Source organism: Spea bombifrons, chromosome 2, assembly GCF_027358695.1.
Source record: "Spea bombifrons isolate aSpeBom1 chromosome 2, aSpeBom1.2.pri, whole genome shotgun sequence".
NCBI lineage: Eukaryota > Metazoa > Chordata > Amphibia > Anura > Pelobatidae > Spea > Spea bombifrons.
In genome coordinates this window covers 116,491,008-116,511,049 of record NC_071088.1, presented here as the reverse complement: position 1 = coordinate 116,511,049, position 20,042 = coordinate 116,491,008, and the positions used below count along the sequence as shown (strand labels likewise).

At 39.5% G+C, this 20,042-nt stretch overlaps 1 protein-coding gene across 1 annotated transcript in view; it reads right to left on the bottom strand.

Annotated features, from left to right (window-relative positions):
• Positions 1-17,769, bottom strand: part of VDR (vitamin D receptor) — a 55,127-nt gene extending 37,358 nt beyond the window's left edge. Inside the window, exon 1 of the mRNA XM_053455883.1 lies at positions 17,701-17,769. The gene's annotated coding sequence lies outside the window, so the exon portion shown is untranslated. The remainder of the gene's footprint in view (positions 1-17,700) is intronic.
• Between the last annotated feature and the right edge of the window lie 2,273 nt (positions 17,770-20,042).

Genomic DNA, 20,042 nt, shown 5'->3' with positions numbered 1-20,042 from the left:
ATCCTGGTGTTCGCTGAATACTCCACAATACATTTCTACTGTTTGATAAATATACTTTGTTAGTAGCAGAGTTCTTTGTCATCATGTTTTGCTTTGAGGTGCCCCCAAACAGCCTGCCTGTGTCACCTTTGCCCCCGAAACAGCCCAACTTCTTCATTCATGATTTAAAAAGCCAATGTTTTATAGGTTTTTTTTTTTTTTAAACCTCTCTCTTTTTATAGTAAGGTTTTTTTTGTTTGTTTAAGGTTGTAAATTACATCCACATATTTGTATCAAATTTTGCAAATCTTGATCTGGTTATTGCAAAGAACACTTTGGAGTCATTACTGGCACAAGTCCCAGAAGACAGGCTGAGCAAACAGCAGCTCTGATGAAAAGGGTATTTTTATTATTATTATTTAACATATAAAAAAAATAATAGTAACCCTTGCAATGCCGGCACCATTTTACAATGGCTCATAATACTTAATTAAGCACATTTAGTTTTATTTGCTTTAATGCCCCCCCCCCCCATTTATTACATGTTCACATATATTTTTCTTGTAACTAGAAATGAATTAAAATAATTCACACACGCTAAAAGAGTTTTATTTTTAACAGTATATTCATTGACTTTTACAACCTTTATATCACAACAGTTTTATATTCCTTGAAAACATGGAACAAATGACAAAGCAAATCAAGAGGGGCTTTCGAAACACTCTTTCAAACAATTCCAAAAGCGGTTTGAAATGTCTAAAATGCAACCTTGTATAAGAATTAAAATGAATGAACACAATGATCAGTGAGATCTGTATTAAGGACTTTGGGTCCCCAAACCACTTACAAAATATCCCTTTATGAACCTACAGGAAGAAGAGGAGAAGGTACTTCTAAATAGTTAAAATTGGTCAAGGTTATTAAACGGATTTTGTTGATTAATGAAGAAGTCTCTAAGAGCTCTATCACATCTGCAAATCCAATTATACAATTTTAGATATGAGCTTGTTACTTAGAAAACAATCACTGTGGATCTCCCTCTAAAATGAAAACTATTTTGGAGCCAAGATCTTCCTGCAGCAGATGCTTATTGGTGATGGGCATTCATAATGTATAGGAAATGGCATAAACATAAACACAACTTTCCCGCAGAGTATCCCTTTAGTGAACAGACCTCTTTGCTTTCCATACAGTCTCTTGCTAATGGTTAGACTGCAATGGTCCTTAATGAAAATTAAAGCAATATTAACAAATAATTTAGTAAAAATACACAGGAATGAATATGAGCTGTCCACTGAAATATTAACATGGAGCTTGTACATGTACTGCAAGTCTTAGATCTGGAGCAGCGGAAAAGAACCGTAGTGTAATTTACCTAGATTGGATCCTCTACAAGGATGGCACCCTGTAATACATTCTGGCTAAGGTCTACTATGGCAGGTGGGAATTTAAATAGAACAGAATTGTTAAAATATTATTGGAAAAGTTTAATATTGAAGAAATTACCACCGCTCAAAGCGAAAATAAATTCATACTTTCAATAAAACATTAGATATTGTGGTCAAGGCACCCATTGAAAAGTGGATCCTTACTGAAAAACAATGTCACTTAACCAAAACAAAGAGCTTCTAAACCAGATTATATATATATATATATATATATATATATATATATATATATATATATATATATATATATATATATATATATATATATAAAATGGCAGGCTATATACCTCACCTTAATATGGGGCTCAAACAAAAAAAGAGGGGAAGGGATGTTTTCCTGCTCCAACGTAAAGCCCAGTGTACTTTTTTTTTTTCTCCACACACTATTTAGTTATAAACACTGAACGAAAATATATTTCACCCTCCTGTACATATTACCTACCGAGATAACTCACAAAGCTGGTTTAGTTATTCACAGGACATGAAAGCCATTTTATTGCATAATAGGTAGTGTATGAGTGATAACTAACATTTCCTTTGTAGCACCATACACCCTTCTAACTCCTTCGACTTAGTTTTATCCTGAAGAAACCATTGTCCCTGTTCCCCTGTTTTAGAACTATATAGAACTACATAATCTGTATTTTATGTACATATATTTTTAAAAAAAAAAAGTTGTAATCATCTATAGCCAGTAGAAAACAAAAATTGAACAACAAGGTTACCTTGTATATGAATTACCGGATTAAACATTCGCTAAAAGTATACTTCAGTAAAATTGAATAACTCTCTATGTACTGTGTGTTATGTGATTTGTAGTCCACAGTGTTTTATCTCTTAATGACCTTGTTTATTATTACATTTTCATGGCCAAGGTTGTTTCACAAACATAAATTTACAAGATAAAAACTATGTTTTCCCCGATACACACTGTACAAAGTTTAGGTGCATTAAAACTAATTTGTGCAGTCAACATTCAATTTTATTTCATTGAAGCTGTAAAATAAAAAAAAAACAAAACAAACAATTTAAAGAAAGATTGATTAAAAAAAAAAAAAAAAAAAAAGTCTACTCCACAATGAAGAACAATGATGTTAAATACATATATCAGCAAGTTTGGTAAATAACCATTTTGAAATATTGGTATGTCATATCACCCATCAACAAAATTAATTTGCTATGCTTTCAGTTTCAATTTATTGTCTCCAAACCACCAGACGGTTTATCTCAAATGTAACTACCTGTAGGGTATGCGGGGTTTGGAGCGTAGCGCAGTGAGGCACCAGATGTGCAATAGAGGCAAACAGGCAATATCAGGAATATCAGCAAGTTTATTCCACAGAATAGAAAAAGGCATAAACTGTACCGTGTAGCAATCCTGAGGTCAAGGGCAGGTGATGTATAGCAAAGTCCATTAAACAAGCCAAGATCAAGGGTAGGAGAGGTATATCAAAGTCCATAAACAAGCCGAGGTCAAAAGTCCAGTAAATCCAATAAAGGGGTATCAGCATGCAAGTGTAGCACGGGTATCAGCAAAACAGGTAGGTAGAGACTTGAACAATCAAGTAATGAGACCTAGAAGCTGTGGGTTTAAATAGCCCTCTAGAAGTCAGCTCCTCCCCAACAATAACAGAGACCCCTCCCCTCCTCGGTATGTACAATGGAGTAGTGACTGTCAATCACTACTCGTCCCGCCCCTAACCAGGAGTAAATCATTACTGGAGGCGCTGACCACGCCTCCACGCCATCCCTCCACGTGTGGCGTTTCTCCCGTGCGGTATCCGCCGCACTGGAGTCCGGGGATGCGGCCTGTCGTAGGCCGTAGTAAGCCGCGACCGCGTGGCTCGCGGTCGCGTACAACGGAGCCGCGTAGTACGCGGACGAAGTCCCGGGCGTCCCGCTACCCCACCATCGGGGGAAAACCTGTGCCGTCGACGGGGGAGTGAGGTAGGACCCTGACAGGACCCCCCCCGTATACGCGACCTCCGGGGGCGTTCTGGAGATGGTTTGCCAGGGTGTGTCATATGAAACGTACGCACCTTGGCGGGGGCGTGCACATGTGTTGCAGGTTCCCAAGTACGTTCCTCGGGATTGTATCCTTTCCAACTCACTAAGTATTCTAGCCTTCCGTACCTTATGCGTGAGTCCAGGATGCTGTCTACCTCGTATTCCTCCGACCCCTGCACAGTGATTGGGGGTGGAGGAGTCTGTGGACTTCTACGATAGGGATCAGGAATCCATCGTTTGAGGAGCGACACATGAAAAGTAGGGTGTATGCGCCAAGTAGCGGGGAGTTCCAGACGGACTGCTGTCGGACCATACACCGCCGTAATGGTAAAAGGACCTAAAAATTTAGGGTTGAGTTTTTTTGCGGGTCCTGGGAGTTTAATGTGTGAGGATGAAAGCCACACCTTATCACCCACTTGGTATGTCGGTGCTGGTTTTCTCCTTTTATCTGCATGTCGTTTGTAGTCCTGTTGCGCCTTCCGAAGATGACGTTGTAAGGTAAGAAATCCCTGCTGAAGAAGTTGGAGGCGATCCGTGACTGGAGGAACGATAGAGGAACGAGGTAAGTTAACATGAAACATCGGATCGTAGCCATAGTTGGCTTTGAATGGTGACATCCTGATGGAACTGTGTATTTGGTTGTTATAGGCGAATTCTGCCAAAGGCAACATAGGATACCAATCATCTTGGTGATGGGATATGTAACAACGGAGGTATTGTTCTAGGACTCGATTAACCCTCTCGGTCTGCCCGTTGGTTTGTGGGTGGTAGGCCGAGGACAACAATCGTTGGAGTTGGAGACCGTGGCAAAAGGCGGACCAAAATCTGGAAGTGAATTGAACCCCTCTATCGGATAAAATGGAACGAGGGACTCCATGCAGACGAAAAACGTGGGTTATAAACAGATCAGCTGTTTCAGTAGCTGTAGGTAAGTGGCGGACAGGAACAAAATGGGCCATCTTCGTGAGACGGTCAACTACAACCATGATGGTGTTGTGTTGGTGTGACGAGGGTAGGTCTACTATAAAGTCCACTGTAATGTCTTCCCATGGCCTCGTGGGTATTGCTAAAGGTTGTAGCAGGCCAGCGGGTCTTGTCGTTGGATCTTTTGCCCTGGCACAGGTGTCACAGGACCGAACATAAGTGAGGACATCTTGCTTCATCTTAGGCCACCAGAAGTTTCTGTTCAGCAAAGAAAAGGTTTTTAGTACGCCTCCATGACCAGCCAAAGGATGATCATGGGCTGCCTGTAACACGTCGGTTCTGACTGGAGGAGGAACATAGACCAGGTTGTCCTTGAACAGAAGTCCCTTTTCGGAATGCAGAGGGATATTATCAATTACAGGAGAGAGAGAGCTGCTATGTGTTTGCAGGTCTTGGAGGAGAGTGGTCTGTAGGGAAAGAAAATGGCCTGACGAAAGAATGGTGTCTTCTTCACTCTTGTTTGATTCGTTATCCTCATATAGACGTGACAAGGCATCTGCTTTCCCGTTGCGAGTACCAGGACGGTAGGTTATATGTAACTGGAATCGGGTGAAGAAGAGTGCCCAACGAGCCTGTCTGGGACAAAGTCTGCGTGCTGTACGGAGGTACTCCAAGTTGCGATGATCCGTAAAAACTGTTATAGGGTGTTGGGCTCCTTCTAGCAAGTGGCGCCACTCCTCCAGGGCCATTTTAATGGCAAGCAATTCTCGATCCCCGACCGAATAGTTGCATTCTGCAGGACTGAGTCTTTTGGAGTAGAAGGAGACGGGGTGTAGTGTTTCCTTCTCCCCGTGTCTTTGAGATAGTACTGCACCAACAGCAGTCCCGGAGGCATCTACCTCCAAATAATATGCTTTCTCTGGATCAGGTAGTACCAGGACGGGGGCATTAGTGAATCTTTGTTTTAGGAGTTCGAACGCATGTTGAGCTTGTGGAGTCCAGTGGAACGGTGTTTGTTTTTTAGTCAGTTGAGTTATGGGTTGAATTATCCGTGAAAAACCGTTGATGAATCGTCTGTAAAAGTTGGCGAACCCCACAAACCTTTGGACAGCTTTAACAGAGGTAGGAGTTGGCCATTGTAGAATGGCTTCAATCTTTTTTGGATCCATCTCGATCTGATCAGGGGAGATGATGAATCCAAGATATTCGATCTTGGTCGTCTCGAACGTGCATTTCTCCAGTTTAGCATAGAGATGGTTCTCTTGTAAACGTGTGAGAACCTGAGCCACCTGTTTCCTGTGTTCCTGGAGGGATGATGAATATACGAGTATGTCGTCAAGGTATATGATAACACATGTATCCAATAAGTCTCTGAATATGTCATGCAAAAAGTGTTGGAACGTGGCGGGGGCGTTACAGAGTCCAAATGGCATGACTCTGTACTCGAAGTGACCGTAGCGTGTGCGGAAGGCCGTCTTCCACTCATCACCTTTTCTCATCCGTACAAGGTTATACGCTCCTAATAAATCAATTTTGCTATAAATTTTTGCCCCACGAAGTCTATCCATTAATTCGGGTATCAGCGGAAGCGGATATTTGTTTTTGATGGTTATTTTATTCAGTTCGCGGTAGTCCACACAAGGTCTCACACCACCATCTTTTTTCCCAACGAAAAAGATACCAGCCCCAGCAGGGGAAGTAGAGTGCCTGATAAACCCCTTGCGTAGGTTATCGTCCACATAGTCTTTTAACCCTTTCAGTTCTGGTTCAGCTAAAGGGAATATCCTGCCGAATGGGATTGTCGCACCAGGTAACAAGTCTATGGGGCAGTCATATGCCCTGTGGGGTGGCAGTTGTTCGGCTTCCTTTTTGTCAAACACTTTTGTGAAGGACCGATAAGGAGCGGGTATTTCTGGGGTGGAAACGGCAGAAAAAATGGTATGTACATATTCCATGCGTGAAGAAGGACGGCAGTATTTTATACAAAAGTCTGATGCAAAGGTCACTTCACCTGTGGCCCAATTAATGTGGGGATTATGGGTGCGAAGCCAGGGTAGTCCCAAAATGACAGGGAACATGGGTGATTGTACCAGATTGAAACAAAGGTGTTCTTGATGTCCGGTCCCGACCGTGATGGAGATGGGTTTAGTTTCTTTGGTGACTGGTCCTGATTGGATGGGACTCCCATCCACGAGGCGAATAGTTAATGGGTGCTTTTTGGTTTGCGTAGGAATCTGCAAGGCTTGAGCCAGGGAGATATCCAGAAAGCTCTCACTTGCTCCAGAGTCTATAAAAGCATTATGGCGAATCCTTTTTCCTCCCCACTGTAATGAAACAGGGAGAGACAGGTGAGTGGTCAGTTTTCCTAGGAACACAGCAGATATACAAGGAGATAGAGGCGGGGTCGGCTTACCTCTGGAGGCTAGTACTGAGCAGGTGTAAGCAGTATGACCCGGGCCACCGCAATAAAGGCATAGGTTGGCACTCCTCCTCCTTTCTTTCTCAGCGGGTGTTAAAGGACCACGAGCGAGTCCAATCTGCATGGGTTCCACTGTGTTATCAGGAGCCGGAGCGTTGGTGGAGGTAACAGATGGAGTATAACGAGGAGAAGGAACTGCTGTATTGGAGCGTTCTAGGCGTCGTTCACGGAGTCGGCGGTCCACCTGAGTGACCAGGTGAATCAAGTCTTCCATGGTTTCTGGTACACCAACTCTTGCTAATTCGTCCTTCAGGTGTTCTGACAGGCCCAGGCGAAACTGGTTAACGAGAGCTGGTTCATTCCATTGAGTCTCTAAAGCTACTCCTCGAAAATCAGATATATAGTCCTCAACTGGCCTCCTTCCTTGTTTTAAGGACCTTAATGTGGTTTCAGCTGTGGAGGTTCTGTGGGGGTCATCATAAAGCGAATTCAAAGCCTGACGAAAATCATTCCAATCATGAAGAGACGGGTGGTTCACCTGTAGCAGATGATGAGCCCAGGTCATAGGGGCTCCCGTGAGTAGGGAGATAACAGTCCTCACTTTAATAAAGTCAGTAGCATATGTTCTTGGTTTGAGAACAAACAGTAACTCACATGACGTGATGAAGGTTCTATACTTAGAGCGGTCTCCTGAGAAGCGTTCGGGTAAGGATACTTGGGGTTCAGGTGCTTGAACAGCCATGGCTTCTACCACAGGAGGGACAACAGCGGGTAGGGGTGCAGGTGCTTCTGCAGGTGGTCCTGCTTGTAAGGCTCGCACTTCTGCCCTTAGTGTCTGTTGGTTCTCTTGCATTCCTTGCACGGTATGAGCCAAGGCAGCTATCTGTTGGGTGAGGGTGAGTATGGCATCAGTGACTCCTGCAGGCTCCATATTGACTTGATTGTTTTGTAGGGTATGCGGGGTTTGGAGCGTAGCGCAGTGAGGCACCAGATGTGCAATAGAGGCAAACAGGCAATATCAGGAATATCAGCAAGTTTATTCCACAGAATAGAAAAAGGCATAAACTGTACCGTGTAGCAATCCTGAGGTCAAGGGCAGGTGATGTATAGCAAAGTCCATTAAACAAGCCAAGATCAAGGGTAGGAGAGGTATATCAAAGTCCATAAACAAGCCGAGGTCAAAAGTCCAGTAAATCCAATAAAGGGGTATCAGCATGCAAGTGTAGCACGGGTATCAGCAAAACAGGTAGGTAGAGACTTGAACAATCAAGTAATGAGACCTAGAAGCTGTGGGTTTAAATAGCCCTCTAGAAGTCAGCTCCTCCCCAACAATAACAGAGACCCCTCCCCTCCTCGGTATGTACAATGGAGTAGTGACTGTCAATCACTACTCGTCCCGCCCCTAACCAGGAGTAAATCATTACTGGAGGCGCTGACCACGCCTCCACGCCATCCCTCCACGTGTGGCGTTTCTCCCGTGCGGTATCCGCCGCACTGGAGTCCGGGGATGCGGCCTGTCGTAGGCCGTAGTAAGCCGCGACCGCGTGGCTCGCGGTCGCGTACAACGGAGCCGCGTAGTACGCGGACGAAGTCCCGGGCGTCCCGCTACCCCACCATCGGGGGAAAACCTGTGCCGTCGACGGGGGAGTGAGGTAGGACCCTGACACTACCATTATCTGAGCATTTTAGTATCTGAGCAAGTTAAGTGGTTACATTTTTATGGTACCCCCCTTGCAGACACATGATCCAGCAGAATGTCCTAATATGGAGAGGAAAAAAAAAAAAAAAAAAAAAAAAGCCCCTTTATATGTAATACATGATATATCAGACTTTTGCAATGATTTTTAAAGAAATTTGGCAATTTCATTGACTCATACAAATGCCTGGAAATGAGTAGGGACTCTTGGAATGTTTCTGCAAAACGGCGGAGCCTCCACATACAACCTCTCCCCCGATTGGAGAAATCAAAGAAGCTGTCCACCAGGGGACTTGTTGTGGCTTGTCCTTTTGCAGAAGTATTCCAAGAGGTCAGAATTATACAGACAGATCCACAGAGAAAGCAGCGTTCCCGCACCTCTCTTTATCCCCAAATACGTGTACATTATTCTATTTTTCCCTTAAATGGGGGTGTTTCCCACGGACGTCAGCGGCCAGTCCTGGCCGCGTCCTGCAATGCAATGTTCCGGGTAGCCAGAGCCCAGAAGTTCCCAGGTATGATCATAGGTTCACAATGAAATGTTGTTACATAGAATTAAAAACAAAAGCATATTGCATTTTGTTTTTATGCATTAAAAACATCTGGAGTTGTTTTTCCAATTAAAGCAATAGAACATTTCTGTGAACATAAAATACTGTGTTCTATACAGTAATGGATATTATTGAAGAAACCTTTGTTTTAGCTCATCTTGATCCAATAAACCTCCTTCATTGGCAGACCTGGAGGCTGCTGTTGTTGTCATGATATTTTGGGTGACTTTCCTTATCTTAATGGCAATGCTAAACAAATCCTGCATGTCAGATGAAATCCTTTGCTTCACAAACTTCAAAAGGTCAGTGACTGGTAAGTAAGACAGAGCCAGTTTGATAAGGATTCAGGATGTCTAGTAGATTGGACTAGAATATGTAATATGACTATGCAATAACTAGAGCTGTTTTTAAAATTTGCTTTCAAAAGTATTTACCAGTTTTGCTAGCTAATAAGAGACGTTTTTTTCTAGGGCTGCAACAACTAATAGATAACATCAATAATGAAAATTGTTGCAAACAAATTATCGATTAGTTGAATCGATTTCATGGATTATAAGATGATGGTTTTTGTTCAGAGCAAATGCTAAAAACACTAAGAGCCAGATCCCCCGCAGCGCTGCAGGGGACCCGGATCCTTCTCTCTGACAGGGGCTTCTATGACAGCCCCGGCGGAAGTAAAAAACATAATACATACACTAACTCAAAATAGCAATCCAGTTTGACAGGTAATGTATTACAAAGATCATATGAAAGAATAGAGCTAAAAATGAGAAAATTCAAATTCAACAAAAGACAACTGCCAGTTTAGGTGAATTACATTTATGAGTGTTTATGCCATGAATCACTGCTTCTCAAACTAGCACATTTGTATTTATCTGTCTTGTGATTTGAAATTTCATTGAGATTAAAAAGGACATTTACTTTCTTGGCTTCTTTCATACTTAATGTACATAATTTACTTTAATGACACACACACACACACACTTAAACTTTCCACTCAACAATTTTCCACAAAGAATATTAGTAATATTAAAGACAAGGGTTTACGGAAAACAGAGAATCAATTCACTGTATTGGCTCTGTGACTTTAGAACCTCTGTGAAAAAGTATTTGTTCCTTTCCCGATTTCTTCTATTTTTTAAATGTTTCAGATCTAACTAATGTTAATATATGATAAAATGCAGCTTTAAAATGATCGTTTCTTTTAATGAAGGCAAATAATTCATTAAAAGCTATATCACTTATGTAAAAAAGTAATCGTCCCCTTAACCTCATAACTGGTTGGGACACCCTTGGCAGCAACAAATGCAATCAAATGTTTGCAATGAGTCCTTTACATCATTGTGGAGAAATTTGGCCCACTCTTCTAGGCATAATGAATTTAATTCAACCACATTGGAGGGTTTTCAAGCCATAACTGATTTAAGGTTGTACCAGCTTCCCAATGAGATTCAATTCAGGACTTTGACTAGTCTGCTGTAAAATCCTCATTTTGTTTCTTTTGAGCCATTCAGAGGTGGACTTGCTTGTGTGCTTCGGATCATTGTCCTGCTGCATAATCAACTGTGCTTGAACTTTAAGTCACATTATCCTTCAGGATTTTGTGGTAGCGGGTAGAATTGATGATTCCATCAGTCATGATAAGTTGCCCATGTCCTGAAGCAGTCAAATATCCCCAAACCATCACACTACCACCACCGCCGTGTTAGAATGATGTTTCTGCAGTCTCTTTCCTATTGTGGAATTGTGAACACTGACCTTAAAGGAGGCATGTTAGTCTGGGTTCACTGGTGACCTCCTGGATGAGTCATCAATGTGCTCTTGGAGGAATCTTTGTAGGCCATACACTCCTGGGAAGGCTCACCAATGCTCCACAATTTCTTCATTTGTAGAATGGTGGCTGTCATTGTGGTTTGCTGGAGTCCCAGAGCCTTAGAAATGGCTTTGTAAACATTTCCAGACGGATAGATGTCAATGACTGTTTCTCATCTGTTCTTAAATTTCTTTAGAGCGTGACATTATGTGTTGCGTTTTGAGACCTTTTAGCCTACTTCACTTTGCGAGACATGTCCTGTTTAATTGATGTCTAGATTCAACAGAGCTGTCAGTAATCATGCCTGGGTGTGTCTAGTGAAATGGAGCACAAATAATTAAAGTTGGTTAACTGATTGATTTAATAATTAAGGGGGCAATCACTCTCTCGCATATGGCCAGGTAGGGTTGGATAGCTTTTTTCCTTCTATACATGAAATCATTTAAAAACTGGGTTTTGTGTCTACTTGGGTTATCTTTGTCCGATTTTAAAATTTGTTAGATGATCTGAAATATTTAAGGGTGACAAATGCGCAAATAGAAGAAATTGGGAAAGGGGCAAATATTAGTATAGGTGAATATTCAGCAAAGCAGTATGATGAGAAATAGCTAAACAAATATTGTGTTTTTTTCCCCATTATCAAAACACTATGGGTGGTGGAACTTGAATTGCGTTGTGAAGAAGAAACTCAATTACAAAAATTGCCTACACATTTCTTGTATGGAGTAGAATACAAAAACACCAAATGGCAGAATATAAAGTAAGGCCATACGTGTAAAAGATTTTAATTTCCCAGATATTATTTGAAATAATAGAACAAATTGTACTGTTAAGCAATTTGAGATCCTAACGACTTTACAACCAAAAAGGTGGTTATGATTGAGGAAGTCCAAATTACAATGTTCAGGACCTCTGAGGACTCACCTAAGGTTAAACTACATCACAGAGTTATAAAAATATAGAATAAGCTAGTAGACGTAAAGAAGATCTGTTTGCGATTGGGCACAATTCATATTTGTCAGAATCAACAGAAAGGTTGAACTTGACAGACATATGTCTTTTCCCTAACCTAAAACTACTATGTTATTTTGTAAAATAACCACTAGTACTAAATGAGTAAAAATGTAATTTTAATACAAATAGAAAACTTTTCACTTCAACTGTATATTGAACCTGCACAAGCAGTGATAGCTACTTTGTTCTCAGGTAACAAAGGTTAGTATTAATCATTATATATTTGCAGGCAATAAGTGTGACTTCAACTGAGATATACTATACCACAGTATTATTTGTAGGCGAAGAAAAAAACATCGCTATGAGCCGAGACTCAAAAAAACAGACAAAACAAAAACCAGCAATATATTGATGGTGGAACAAAAACAAAAGACGATAATAACATCCCAAACAAAATCACAACATGCCACAGTCTTTCATTGGAAGATAGAATAATGAATGAATAAATAAATCAACAGTGCCAGTACATGAAGAGTTTTTAACTACCATTGAATGTTAGGTGTGCAGAACTAACACACTTTTCTGTAATGGTTGGGTATCGATCTACTATGATTATTATTCATGGTTTTATATAGTGCCATCATATTCTGTAGAGCTGTACAATTTTTTGGAACACTCAGTAAAAGGAGGTGCAATAGGTTTAACTCATTCTTTACTGTAGTATATTGTTCCCTAAAGTCTAAACACACACACACTGTGACTTTAGAAGAATATGATACACTCGTGGTCACCAAATCCTCCAATCCCCTGCAAAAGAGGGACAGCACAAGAGGAAAGGGAGATTAGGATGCCAAAGAGGAACACTTCAGGAGGTATGTTACAGAGCTATGCCTATAAGGGTCAGCATTTTACAGGTTCAGACAATGGTATATCAAAGGATAAGCTACAGCAATATTTTACCTAAGCGTAAAAACAAAAGACACCATTGTGTTTGACCTTTAACCTATTTTTAAATTGCTTTCCTCAACTATCCCAACATGAATGCCATCAACACAACAGTTAAAGGGTGTTTACTGCAAAAGATAAAGTATGACAATGCAAAAGATCAGTAACCGTATGTAGCTATGTATGCAAATGTGTTTTTTGTAGATTATTTTCCAGTATGCACATTTTTTATTTAATGCCAATATAGAAAAATGTTACGAATTTTATGAATGCCCAATAGGACGACATCGCAAACTTTGACCAATGGCTCAAAAACAGGGTTTAACTTGTTTTCACAAACATGAAGTTGTGATTACTAGCATAAGACAAATACTAACATTTTGATTATTACTTTCCATATCATTTAAGCACCATAGGAAAAAATAAAAAACCACAACAAAAACATACCTACTATATACATATATACATATAATGCATATGTGTAGCACCCAGGAGGGGTTAATAGCATTAATCTGGCCAAACAAAACATTGAATATCATGATTACTTATTGATGTTGTTACCAAGACCTTTCACATATCAATGGTAACTGCACATCAGTAAGAGCGATTGAGCATATGTAAAAAAAAAGAGTCTTATAATTAATACACACTAATATAATATAGAAGAAAAAATATTTCCCTAACACTCACGCACAGACATACATGCGTCACACACACAATCATGCTTCACTGATTACTCGTTTTTAGTAAAATTAAACTGCCGCCTTCACAGAATATATAAAGTACCTTAATTAGTTTTACAATCGGACTAGGTCTTCACAGAAGTCAGATCTACAGCCAAAGTTTGCATAACTAGCGTATCAATTTTGTTTACTGCATTATATCACGGTTTTCTTCCTTGGCCTTAGCAATGATGCCACTTTAGTGGCTGTTTGGTCACTTACTAAATAGGGGAAAAAACTGTATGGGCAAGAAAAATCTGATTTCTGGGTTCAAGATGTTAAGATAATTTAATGTACTAAATTGCAACACTACTGGGAAAGTGACATTCACTTCAAATCAAAATAATTGACATGCTTGGTACTAACCAACTTGTTTGGATGAATCCAAATACATTTTACTGTTTCGCATTCCAACCACCATAAATAAGTCTGTGGTGTGTGTAAATTAACATGCTATATATAACATCCAAATCTATAGATACACATGGGGCCTCTTTATCAGCCTTCCAGCAACATCACATGAGTAGTGACTTGTAACAGGAGACAGAGAAATGTAAACTGTTAACCCTTTCACTGGCAGAAACCAGCCAAACCACATTCTAGAATGACGTGGTACTACTCTTGTTTACAAAAGGGTTAATAGATTCCTAGCACTTTACACATTACTTGAAAGACGCCACTGTTTTCGACCGTGAAAGTCATTAACGGTCCCATGTTGAAAAGGTTTTTGAATTTGAGAAGAACCAGCAACAAAAACAAGAATGCCAAACTGGTATATTTACAAAAAAAATGTGTCAGCGATATTCACGGGTGGGGTGACATTTGTTGAATAACATGTTAAACCTTTTGTATGCATGCTTAAAAATGACGCTTAATTGTCACACAGGTAACTTAACCATGTAACTTTCATAACAAGGCACAGCAGCCTTTAATTTTAATATCAGAATTCTTTTTTATTCACAGCATCAGGGTGATTATGGCAGTCTGGTAGGGCACTGGTATACATGGTGCAGGATTATGACTTCATAACACAGTTCCAGACCTGGGTTTCAATATCATAACACTTTCTAAGAGTACACAGAATGGAAACTGAACGCCTGGATATCCAGGTTAATCAAAAAAAACCACAAGGGATAGCAAATCTAGAACATATCCTCAAACCATGTACTACCGTAAAACACTGGGGTAGAGGAAGAGAGCAGTAACACAGACCCCAAAATTACGGTACTAGAACATGTCATCCATCCGATTACACTACCACTTGCTAAAGAAGCTTCTCAAACATTCAAGAGCTGTAAATTTGCACAGTATATAGTAACAAATCTTGAACACCTATTTTGGAAGTGTCGTTGTAATATTGTTCACGCCATGGAACTACGCCGTGGAACTGTATTAACGTTATTAATAATGGGACCTCTGATTGAAAAATACTGAACAATGAAAAGACTTTATCCTATTCTGTCATTACTAAACAGCATTATTTAAAGAGCCTTTATCTCCTAGCTCAAACTATTGTTCTCTTAATGTTTCCGATGCTTCTTATTAAAAAAAAATATATATATATATATATATATATATATATATATATATATATATATATATATATTTTGTATCATTTTCAAAACCCAAACTTAATACAGTCAGGGCCGGCATGTCAAGGCAGCCCTGACACTATAAGTCCAGCAGCCACCCGATAGCGTAGGTGGGGCAGATGGCTGTATATGCGCGGCCACACGCTACGTTTTCCTGCTCTCGTAGTTTGCAGCCAGGCATACCCAGCTGCTGAACGCATGCAGCAGCGTCCGATCGGTCACTTGAGCGTCAGATCGGGTTAGTGTGTGCCACTGTCAGCCACCGCCACACTGGGTAGTTCAGGGTACAGTTTTTTAGGTTTTAAGTAGCTGGGTCTATCCCTTTCAGCACAAAAAAAAAAAAAACAGCAGCCGTACGTAGACCCTTTCCCACCCTAATTTTGGGAGACAGGTAGTCGTGGCTCCTAGATATTTAGACCTGTCTCAAGACTTGGTATGCAATTTTATATTGAACGTCTATCCGACTTCTAAACAACATCAGGCTCCTTGATTTGTCTGTCTGGCTCCTAACATCTACACAGATTTGTACAGCCCTACTTTAGGGTAATTCAAAGTGGTTATTATTAGGTAGCTAGGGGAACCAGAGAATTTAGCTGTTGGATCGGATTAACAGTGGATTGAAATGATGCTGCTTAATACCAAACTATATTATAGTAGTTTGGCTACTGAACACGATGAATTAACCCATCTGGGAATTTCTAGAAAACAACATATAACGTTGCATTCTATGGCATGTCCTGAGTGACAAACCCCGATTTCCAGTAGCAGGTATCCTAATCTATTTGATTATTTTAGTAGAACACGAACACAATACGTACTTCTTACTCGGCTAAATAATAATATTTATTTTTTTTAAAAACGCGTTTCTGACTTTCACACTGTGAAAACCTGTGTCAGATCCTTGAACGCATTATAAGTCACGTTTATTAGTATTAATGCTTTTACCAACACTCATCTAGTAAACATGTACCTGTTAAACTAACATGTAAACTACCCATCACATATACCCTAGCAATTATTACCCTAGCCAAATAATTATGGGATGCAGCCAAACAATAGCTAGTTAGTTAATAAGTTTCGTCTGCTAGAGACATATATTACACTGGCACATCTGTGCTAGATTCGGAAAGCTGACATAGCTCTCATGTAACATTGACTGTATACCTAGTATTGTCGTATTGCCAGATTTTATGGACTGCATATATATTCTACACATTGGTCCTTCAACCAGCCTATAGAAATCAAGTTGATAAAACGCAATCAATTAACCCGGAACTTAATGCTGAAATTTCTAGATTGTAACCCGGTTTCTGCAGAGCCCTCCTTACCTTTTGTTTCTATAAGTCTAAATTGTCATGTTATGCACTACTTGTTTACCCCTTTTACAGAGCCGTCGGATATCATGGTGTACAAATCAAATAATAATGGATTTACTTTGGTCAGCATATCATTGGTGCATGCTGTATAGGTTTACATTGATGATAAAGAGGACATGTATTGTAACTTCAACCACCAAGACCTCATGACAGTCTTGAAGCGGTGAGCAGGAGAAGTCTTCAGCCAAGAAGCCAAAGAGGCTTGGGGCAGGAAAATAATGCAAATGCATAGGGATGATTCTTAGCAATCCTTCCATGCATTTGCAAGGGTGGGGTGGGGGGGGGCTTAATTTAAAGGGCACACCGAGCTATCATACCCATTAAAATACATATGATGGCTAGTGCCCCTTGGTACTGTCTTATCTGAAAATGTATCATGCTTCCTCGTTTCAGTCTAGTACTAATATATATATTTTAAATAAAATAAATAAATAAATTCTGTAAGGAGATATATATATATATATATATATATATATCTATATCTATCCTTACGGAATTTATTTAATTTTTCTCATTGCTGTTAACCATAAACGTTTACATGCAAAACAGGTTTGTTTTAATAAAAATATATCTTCCCAATATCTTCTCATATTTTATACACAAAAGAAAGTATTTATATATGGTAAACAACACAAAAAAAAAACAGACCAAAACCCATAACACAAGAATGCAAACTGGGGAGTGATGAAACAGAATAGTATTCTCATTGTACGCAATACTGACTCACTGGCATCAATGGAAAATATTACGCTGATTGCATAAAACTATTATTTCATGTCGTAGACATACATTTTTATTAAATGAGCCAACTTTGTGGGTGTGATAAGAACATGGAGATTGATTGATTAATATCTACTAGGGGATAAAAAGAAAAAAAAAGCAGTCATGACTCTTTATGTGCCGAGTAGGCAAGTCATTCTCTTTTTCTTTTGTACCAATATGTTTAAACATATCTGCTGGCACTATATTAATTTTTTTTTTTTTTTTTTTTGTGGCCACCTTGGCCGTGTTTTCCACAACACAAATTTTTACATATAGCTGACCCACACTATGTAGGGTGCATAACTGATTAAAGGAAAGCAATAACTCAATTATACATCCAACATACATGTACTGGTCAGCAATATGACAAAAATGATGCATGGAAAACATGGCCAATGCTTTCATACAATTATTATAACATAAACCTCTATGGATACATTTGTATCTAAATATGAACAGGACCATCTCTACCTAATGTACCAGTTTGTCCTTCACGTCTAGTTTTGTCATACCTTTTGAATGTGTGTTCGGTCCGAGGCGCTGCGTAATTGTTGGCTCTATATAAAGAAAAAATATTAATATTAATAAAACAGTAAATGCAATAGACAAGAATATCCACACCTGCATATATTTTAATAGGCGACATTAAATAAAGACAAAGCCTAATAAGGGCACAAAAGACATTCTTATGACGGATGACAGTCTTACACACAAACCCCAGGAGTACGGGGCACTTAAGATCCTAATGAAAGTAAAAAAAAAACAGAACATAAGTTTGAACTGGAAGTCGAAGGAAAGTTTTATCACAAATATTTTCACTGCAATTATGCAAAATAGTAAATTTGTCATTAGTAGCTCTACAGTGATGCACACTAGCACTCAAATGGTTAATATTTAAATAATAAAAAAATTATGTTATAACTTGTATTTTATAAACTCTATTAGGTGAAATAAGAATCACAGGATAGGTAATCAAGTGGCACGGGGGAATTAAAGGTGTTGTTTCACTTGGAGATATCATTGAGCTTTCTAGTGTGTTAAGTAACTACATTTTGGCAGTTTCATGATTTTTTTCTCTAAAAGTTGAAATCGCATAAGAACAACGCAGAAATCGTGTATCGCGCGGCAATAACCTTTCAACGTTGTTTTTGTGTAACATAATGGTTAAGTATTTCAAGAAAAATTATGAATCAGGCAAAATTTGACAGGTGTTAAAGAAAGTTGGGGTATTAGATGCTACTAGAAGTGATCGGATTGATTCAATGACAGGTCTAAACCTAAACTGGTGTAAACAATAATTAAAGTGCAGGGTTTCCAGTTGAACTCCCTGATTAAACTTCAACTAATCGCTATGGATTGTAGACTGCTACAATAAAACTTTATAATCAATAGAAAGCAACCCATACTTAGCGATGTAATGAGATTATTAGAACAGTTTAAATGGATACATGTTTACATGTTTATACCATGCAATGAGCAGACAAGCAAGTATTCCAGTAAAATGTTAACCCTTTCAATACCAACAAATTAACTGAAACATAATAAACACATAATAAACTCAGGTAATTTATCCTGAGATAAATTATCTGCCATCAAATCAGGGGTTAGATGTCAGGTTAACAGGGATGGATTATTATTCAATTATACCTATATTCATTTCATCCTTCCACGTGACATAGAAATGAAATTATGATTTTTTTTCCCAATGTCATAACAAATAAATTCACTTAACAAAGAGGTAGAAGACATCAAAACAAACATAAAAGTACTCATGCTAGTTTCTGTAGGACATTTTGTTGTAATGAGCTTCTGCTCTGGCTACTATCTGCTTAATGGAAAATCTATGGTTTTCTTTGATATTATCAGACTTGCTGTGATTATGAGATACTAAACTTTTAAGCTCATCTGACCAGCTAGGTGACATTTTTTTTTTTTTTTTTTTTTTACATTGAGTTGAATTGCTCACTCTAATTTTAAGATCTTCATTTTACAAAAAGAAAGGTCAGATTTTAGAAGGTCATTATAAAAATAATTATAAAAGTGTAAAATTCTGCAGAGTAAGTGGAACATCACATTTAACCATTAAAGCGCCTGCAAAACAATAACCTATATAAAGATTAATATGGCTCGGATATTGCTCCACCTACTCCAAAACACTTTTAGAGAATGTAAGGAAATACTAATTTGACTTTCTGGCTAAGAGGTGAACAAAACAGATAGCACAAGTGGTAACATAAATGAAAGAGTTAATTATTACAAGCAAGTTCCTGGTTTCAGAAACTTCTGCCTGCTGCCCCGCTGAAGCACCGTGAGCGGCTGATCACCCATAGTGGAGCTGTCACCTATGCAGCAGGAATCGCCCCCCCAGCCCCGTAGCATTTACTTACCTTGTCTGATCACACACTGCTTCTCGTGGCACCGGTCGGGACCGTGAGGCAGGCTGTCTTCTCGTTTGCTTTACAAGAACACGGGAGAAAAAACACACAGAGCGAAGGACGTGACAAGTTTCCCTGTGCGGAGGGAATGTCCCGGCAGTGGGGAGGAGAGGGGGGCGGCTGACGATCACGGTACGTCCTTCCTGTATGTGTGCCCCATTCACCGGCTGCACACTTTCCACGGCCTGTGGGCGGCGTTACAAAGACTGCTCTTTTAACCCTATCGGTGTCACGGAAGCAAAACTTCATAAACAAGTAAAGAGCTGTTATGGCCGATTTTTTACTGCAGCTACCCTTAGCGTCTTGATTAGTCTAAACCAAGTAAAAGTTCATTCATTTGGTTGGCTGGCTGTGCATAATGGGGGTTGTAGCAGGAGTGGGTGATATTGGTCTTCTAAATTACTGTGTTCCATAAAGAG